The sequence below is a fragment of the Equus przewalskii genome, chromosome 1 (genome assembly GCF_037783145.1).
Source record: "Equus przewalskii isolate Varuska chromosome 1, EquPr2, whole genome shotgun sequence".
NCBI lineage: Eukaryota > Metazoa > Chordata > Mammalia > Perissodactyla > Equidae > Equus > Equus przewalskii.
Genome location: NC_091831.1, coordinates 39,826,273 through 39,834,661, shown reverse-complemented (window position 1 = coordinate 39,834,661; position 8,389 = coordinate 39,826,273). Strand labels below are relative to the sequence as shown.

At 35.9% G+C, this 8,389-nt stretch overlaps 1 long non-coding RNA gene across 1 annotated transcript; it reads left to right on the top strand.

Annotated features, from left to right (window-relative positions):
- Positions 1-1,823: 1,823 nt before the first annotated feature.
- Positions 1,824-7,718, top strand: LOC139081991 (uncharacterized). Its single transcript, XR_011537583.1, has 2 exons — positions 1,824-1,938; positions 7,092-7,718. It is a non-coding gene; the product is annotated as an uncharacterized lncRNA (long non-coding RNA).
- Positions 7,719-8,389: the final 671 nt, after the last annotated feature.

Genomic DNA, 8,389 nt, shown 5'->3' with positions numbered 1-8,389 from the left:
GGATGGACTATAATTAGTTTCCCGGTGGTGAACACGATTAATCTACACAGAATTCGAAATATATTATGATGTACATCCGAAAATAAATAAATAAATAAATTAATTAATTAATTAAAAAGATAGTATGACTATAAAGGTTTTAGGTTAGTAGCTAATACTAGGTTTATTTTATTTGGATAAAAGTTTAAAAAATTGTTTATAAATGTGTATACCTTTCAGATATAGGTGTAAATAACTTAATAGATACAGATGTGAATACTTGTGAAAAACTGAGTGCCTTCCTACTGAGATCTGAATCAAAGCAAGGATGCCTACTTTTACCACCACTATTCAACATACTGGAAGTCCCTTCCTAATGCAACACAGACAGCAAAAGAAAAACAAAAGGAGCTATACATTGAAAAAGAAGATGCAAAATTTCATCTCTTTGCAGATAATTGCCATCATTAAAAATCCCAAAGAATCCACCCAGAAAAGCTTTAGAACTTAAACATGGGTTTAATAAGATCACTGGATATGAAGATATCAATTAATTGCATTTCTATATATCAGCAATAAGCAAAAGAAAATATTTTTAAGCACATTTACAATAACACTAGGAAACAAGAAATGCTTTATTATGTTTTAAAAAATGTGAATATCTGTATGCTAGAAGCTAAAAGAAGAAAATGAAAGAATTGGAAAAGAAATCGATATTTAGAAATTCCAAACAGTGACAATTCTTCAAGTGACTTGAATGAATTCAAATTTCATCAATGAAAGATGAAAAGATATGACCGATACGCTTTTTCACAAGAGTAGAAATGAAATTTTAAGCCTAACAGACATTTTCTGTTTGCAGCCTCTAGGAGTGCTCTTCTCTTGTACCCATCCCATGGCCTGGACATGCTTAACTAGATCTGCTCTGTAAATCACACGTTTTTGTCCCCTACTCCAATCTTCCCCAGACATATCATCTCACCATTCTAGTTTGCAGCTCCCTTGCCCCATCCATAGCCTTTGATATAGAAATAACTAATGACAGTCCCAATCACTGTAGGAGGTGAGAAGATAGAGGAACAAATACAACTAGGGATCTAGTGGGGGGTGTAAGGAAGCATCTGGACACAAAAGTGTTAGAGATAAACAAACATTAGAAACAGAATTAACATCATATGTCTCTCCTTGACTTCTTCATTCCTTTCTATACATTTCCGCCATCCTCAAACAATTCCTGAACATCTTACATGAGACACTATCCTGAGGAGTTCACAGTCTTAGAAAAGACAGCCCAGTAAGCAAATATAATTTATTATATCATATAAGTTTTATAATTCTGATTAAGGAAAAGCCATCGGGTGTAAAACAAATGATTTGTTTGTTGTGTTTTCTTATATTGGGTTGCTCAAGGAAAGTCAGTGTTTCAAGTAAATTCATGTCTCTCTTGCAAGATTTAGAATCATTCTAGACATATAAGATACATAGAGTAAATGCTACTGATATCAACCCTGATATTGATTCCCCACATTATACCCAGCATATGTGGAGTTAAAAACAAAACACTCATTCCCTGCTTACTCACTGGCTTCCTGGCTCCAGAATCCACTATCCTCCATGGAGACAGACACTGCCAAGGACAAGCACTTGGATTCACTATCTCTTCCCCACCAGGAGATACAGGCTGGTGGGAAATCTGCTGACCAGCAAGGTCATGGGCTCCCTCCTCTCTGCAAGTGTCTCATGGCCAAAGACAGGCTGGTGGGAAAGCACTGACCAGCAAGGCCATATGCTCCCCCTCCCCTACCTAAAACCCCAAATAAAAACCCTTCCTTTCAGCTTTTTGTGGAGTTTGGGATTTTAGCATTAGCTGCCCTTCTCCTTGCTCAGCGCAGTGCAATAATAAAATTCCTACTTTCTTCGACTACCCCCGGTGTCAGAGATTGGCTTGCTGCACAACAGGTGAGTGAACTCACTTCAGGTTCAATATCAATTTGCTGACCCAGGTGGGACAATGTCCCAAGCGGACGTCTCACCTGGGGCACACCAGCCTCTGGGTAAAGGCCTCTCTTAAAAGTTGTCCTGCAGCTGCCTGAGCCCCTTGTCTCAGGGACAGCCCCAAGCAACTGGTTGCTAGCCAATCATCATTGGCCCACGGGGGCTTTTACTTTGTTGGTGGAAGAAACTAGGCTCAGGACTTAGGAAGACATCTCTTGTAAGTAGCTGGTAGTTTTTGTTTTTGTCCTTGTGCTAAACTTTCCCAATAGGACCGACCAGAAATAATGGGGACCTGGCAGCCCTCTGGGCTCCATTTGTTTTGAAGTCGTGATACCTCGGCCAGGTTTTGGTGAATCTCCTGGGTGTGCACAACGAGGTCCCTCGTCCTGACTCATTTGGGAAGACCTTCGTAGCAGATCTTCGTTTGTTGGATGGCCCCGAGTGTAGGACACGGACTGAGCTGGCACTGGAAGCATGTTGGTTTTGGGTTTTGGTCTTTGTTTTGGCCTCCATTTGTGCCCGAGGGTTTTTGGGAAAGTGTGCTTATTTGGTGTTTGTTGTTGTGTGTCTGTTTGCCCTTTTAAAAGTGTTAACATAGGATGTGCCATATCTATTCCACCTAAGAGCACCTTGAGAAAAACTTTGGCTGACTGGTAAACCTATAGTTAAAAGCCAATGACTAAATAGGCATGACTTTCTTTTGTAACAGCATGTGGCCACAATATTCTTTAGAGTCAGGACAAAAAAAAAAAAAAAAAGACCAAATAATGGATCCTTAAGTTAAGAAAGTTTTTAGAGAGCTCTCATGATAAACAGCTGTTTTATTTGTACCTATGAAAAGACCAAATTAAAAGGAAAAGAAAATGACTAGTCTTAATCAAACTCGGGGTCTCACTTCTTCTTGTGGTCTTACAGATGCTAATGAAAACATTAAGTTAGCAAAAAGAAATTAGAAAAGAAAGAGCCATAGGACTCATCTCAACAGGATGAAAATCTTTAGCTAGTTATTAAAAGAAAAATAGGATAAATGGAACAGCTATAAATAAAGTTAAAACAAAAGTTTTAATAAAACATTGCCTAAGGTTGGATGGGCTAAAGGGACCCCCCTGTTTGCCCCCCAACATTAAAAGACATCAGACAAACCTGTTCGACTCACCCTAGTTAGAAAAAATTTAAAAGATCAGAAGGCAGAAATCACAGTGGAAACCCTGACCAACAATTGTTTGGGGCAACAGTTAGGCTAATGTTAATAAGACTATAAAAATTAAAGTGTTTAAGCTAATATTATATCAAGAAATAATGTCAACTTTGCCTGGATATTTGCTTTGGGAATAAATGTTATGTCTAGCTGGGAATGCTTCCCCTACACAATATTGTAATACCAAAACTTGTTAACGGAATTCTAATGTAAGTTATAGTTAAAAGTATAAGGGTTAGTAAAACTAAGGCAGAGTTTGTAAAAATTAGTATATTTAAATGAGCTTTATGTAAAATGATTACATCTCTTTTGTCTGATTGTATTATAAATTACATCATGGGGATAAACATTGTGTCTCACTGGAGAACATTTCCCCTGCCTGATATTGCAAAAGCAGAGGAATCTACCTTTTGGGCTATGTTAATTAGACTTGTTAAAGGAGAGCTCACTTTAAAATGACCAAAATGGGCCTATTTCAGTTTACTCAAACTGATGTATGCAATTAGAAAAGCCAGCTACAATAACAGGAAGCCTGTTTTAATCTTTTGAGGCTTCTAAATAGAATCAGAAATATTCTACTGCCTCTTTAAGAGAAAATAAACAATTAAACATACCAGCAACCAAAGCCAAATCTGCTGCTTTTGTCTGTTCTCTTGCTGAGCTTCCTAGTAAGATGAGCTTCTTCGCTTCAACTCCCCTGAAATTCCAGATCTAAAATTGAACAAGTAAAAATAAGCAAACTTTTGAGATAATTTGGAATTGTAATGGCCATTTTGGAAAACCTCTCTTTCAGAAAAAACAGAATTCAAAATCTCTCATAATGAAATGTTGTCTTTGATTAATATGTCAAAACTTCTAAAAGACAGTTATTTAACGTGATATAAAATGATCTTTGATGAATGAAAGCCTGTTTAAGTTTGCTGGTTTTATTTAAAATAGACATGTTCCAGATTTATCCATATTGGATATGATGCAGGCAAACAGCCTGTGTTAACTGCTCAAATGAGCTCATATTCTCTCTGTTAAAAAATTTGTCAGCAAGAGTAATAAGCAAGTGTAATAGCTAATTTTGTTTAATGTCTCATGAGGTTTTTGTAGATGATCTAAATATAATTGCTAAAGACAGGTAAACTAAATAAATGTAAAAGGATAAAAGTTTTTGGAAAAACTTTTAAACAATAATTCTATGTATTATGGTGTATGTACTTAAAACACCTTAAATGGTTGTTAACTGCTTTACTGCCACGTGAGGATTTTAAGAGTAATCTAAACATAACTATTAAAACTGAGTAAGAGTTTTTAAGTACAATAATTCTGTTTTATAGTCTGAATACTTAAAAAACTACTTCCAAAATGTTTTTGGAAACAAACTTTATAGCTTTACCAAGTTAAATAATAACATTTTATTGGGTATTTAGGTCCTTTCCACATAAGATAAAATATTAAAGGTTAACTACTAAGCATATATTCCTCTGCCTTTGCTTTCTTATATCAAAGAAAATGAAAAGTGCTTAGGTTTATTGATAAGTATGTTTTATGTATGCTGAGGCATTTTCTATGAGAAAATGTATATTTCTAAAAGGTTTGTATACAAATAAAGTAAAATGTATGTTTTCAGTAAAAAGGTATAAAGAATGGAAACATTTTTGTTTCTTGAGTTAAGAAAGATAAATGTGTCCTAAAGTACTGGGACAAATTCTGAATGTAAAAAAAGCAATGAAATGTTTGTGAAAGTAAAACCCTGTGAAATTTTGTGCATGGTCAAGTTGGCTAAGACTAAAAAAATCCAATTAAGTAAATAAACTTATATGTCAAAAGTAAACTGGTACAAAATTAAAACTTGGTTCCCTCTTTCTTAAAAGGATAATTTTACTAAACTTTTAATCTGTTCTAGATAAAAAGCTTGTAAAAAGGTTTTTTGACGATTTTAACTCTGTTTCCCCTTGACTGTTTCTGTTGTCACTTTGAATGGGTACCTGAACATGGTTTCACAGTGAACTTTGTTTCCTATATGAACAAATGTTTTAAAGCTTTTAATATTTTTGACAAGCTTCCACCACACACACAAAAATATTCAAGTCCTGAATAAAAGCTTTCTTTTGACCTAGAGAGGGAGGGTAATTTTCTCTGGGGACTTGCGGAGGGCCCCTGAGACTTCTTGGAGGAAATTGCTCTCTTCCTCTAGGAAAAAACGATAAACTAATTAGGCTTGTGTGGCATATTAGACTACATGGGAAGCATTCTCAAATAAGTAATATTAAACTTTCTTAAATGGTATTGTGTGAATGAGTATTATTGAGATAAGTATTTTTAAAACTACCTAAAATTCTGATCTGTTCTAATTGTCAGCCGTAATTCTGGTTATTATCTCAAAGTATATGTCACGAGAATGGTCAAGTGTCTTTGTCAATCACTATTTTTAAATATGCTGTTATCTACAGACAGTTGTTTTACTTTGATGTTTTTGCAAATGTGTTTCATCTTCAGAGAAATTCATGGAAAAGACTCTAACACTCTAGAATACAGGTTTCTGACAAACTTTGATTATTATAAAACTAAACTAGGAAGGAAATTACAGAACTCTAACAGAGAAACTGATGACTGCACAAACTGCTGACAGAAGATTAAGATTAAGGACCAGTTTCACAGGAGAATCACCTGATAAGGATGATTATAATTTTCATGGCTTTTTACGTAAGATATTGCTGATTTTTGATGTTTTGTTTTTTCAGATTTAAGAAAACTTTTTTCTCTATCCTCTTAAGGAACTATGATTTATAGCAATTTTTAAACAAAATTGAAGCATTTATCTTTCTCTCCTTACCTGATCCCTCCAGAAATTTTGAAATTCTTGGTAAGTAAGTATTCCTATTTTCATGGCAATATGGTTGTTTACATAAGTCCAATAAGAATCTGTTCTTTTTATAACAGGACACAATTAGAAACACTTGTTATAATACCAAGGCTTTGACTGGAATGTCATATTTGAGAAAAACACACAGACTTAGATATGACAAGACAGCTTTTGAAGAATAAAGGTTGACATTCTGGAATAAAGCCACTTGGAAATATTGGCTGGGTACTGATCTAATGGATTTCCAGTGACCTGGTAAGGTTGAGCAAAGAATGTTGCTCCCTCTGGTAAGCACAAAGAACCTCAATATTTTGGGGAACCTCACAAAGAGAGAGATTCACCCAAATCTGTAGGTACTGCAGGTGGAATCTGATGACAGATCCTTTACTTGGCTTTCCTGGCCTCAAGAGGCCTTTAAAGTTCAACCTGAGATTCCTTATAAGGTTCAAGCAAAGCAGATTTAAAGGACCAATAAGCAATTGCTGTTCTTTCTGTACTTATGTAAATAATTATGCCAAATTTATTAAAACTAGACTTATTTTGAAAGCCAGTTAGTCCTATTTGGCTATCTCTATAAAACTCAGGGTGGTTTTAGAGAGAAAGATTATGTTTCAACAGAAACTATAATATACATTTTTAGATGTTGGATTTGGTTTTGTCAATAGTCTTTAAGATTTTTATTGCATCTCTTAACTGGACTGGATCCTGAATTCTTTTAGTCTCCTGAAATATCTGGCTAAAAACCTCCAAACTAATATTTTCAGGGGTTTTTCCCATCCTTTTCATTTAGTGTCATTGAAAACTAAATCTGCCTTTTTTCCTGTCGCCATGCAAACTGAAATTGGAGGACTTAATATAAACTTAAGAGAGATTCATGTCTACCGCTGTGTAAGCAACTCAAAAAGTTACCTGAGTGCCCGATGACACCATCAGAGGTATTTCAAACTTCAAAAGATGCTTCAACCCTAACTTCTAAGAATCTTGATTGGCTACCCTCTGGGCTCAAGAACTAGTTTACAATTTGCTCCAACCATTAACCTTGTTTTTCTCTTTTTGTTTCTCTAGAAAAACTTCCTATTAAATACCTGATTACTTACATGATACATGCCTAACTTTGGGAGCCTACCTGCATCACCACCTTATTAAAAGACTGGTTCAGTGAGATGGAACAACCTATGCCCTGTTTCAGCAGGGAGTAGCTGTATCAGTCACTACCCCAAGTCCCTCAAGATTGAGGGATGGACATAAGATGGGGGGGGAGAATTGGTACTGACCCTGATATCGGTTCCCCCACATTATACCCAGCAAATGTGGAGTTAAAAACAAAACACTCATTCCATGCTTACTCGCTGGCTTCCTGGCTCCAGAATCTGCTATCCTCCATGGAGACAGACACAGCCAAGGACAAGCACCTGGATTTGCTTTCTCCTCCCCACAAGGAGATACAGGCTGGTGGGAAATTTGCTGTCCAGCAAGGTCATGGACTCCCTCGTCTCTGCAAGTAGTCTCAAGGCCAAAGACAGGCTGGTGGGAAAGCTCGAACCAGCAAGGCCATATGCTCCCATTCCTCTACCTAAAACCCCAAATAGAAGCCCTTCCTTTCAGCTTTTCAGGGAGTTTGGGATTTCAGCATTAGCTGTCCTTTCTCCTTGCTCAGTGCAGCAATAATAAAATTTCTACTTTCTTCGACTACCCCCAGTGTCAGAGATTGGCTTGCTGTGCAACGGGTGAGTGAACTCATTTCAGGTTCAATAGCACTACTTCAATGAATATATCTGTGAGCCCCTATCTAAATCTAAAGTGACTCATGAAACATTTGCTTTGGCATATATTCTAGTCTCTCATTAGAATAACAAAGAATAACATAGAACTTGGATAACAAAATATAGAAATAAATTAAGGTCATAGTTTCTACAGACCTGACGAAAGGTAAGTCATCACAGAACAGAAAAAGACCTATTACTTGTCAAGGGTGAAAAACAGTTTTCCTGACTCAGTAAAGGGCCATTGCTCCTTTTACTGTCTGTTCAGCTGTCTCTTTCTGCCTGACTTTAGATTGCTTGAAAATTATACATTCTTCGTTTTCTGCTTATGTATTGATTTCACTCACACACAAAACCTACAAGAGTTTTAGAATTTTTTTTAGCCCTAAATCACAATGATAAAGAGCACAGCCAGTAACTTGTAGCATAAAATTTTAAATAATTTAACTATTTCACTTTTTTGATGTTTTTGAAAAAGAACATTATTTATATAAAAGCTATATTAAATGTCCAGAGAAGTCCCTTATAACTGTGTTGAGATGTCACTCTTCAATGGATAAGAAATCCTCTATACTCACCCATTTTAAGGGGAAAAACCAC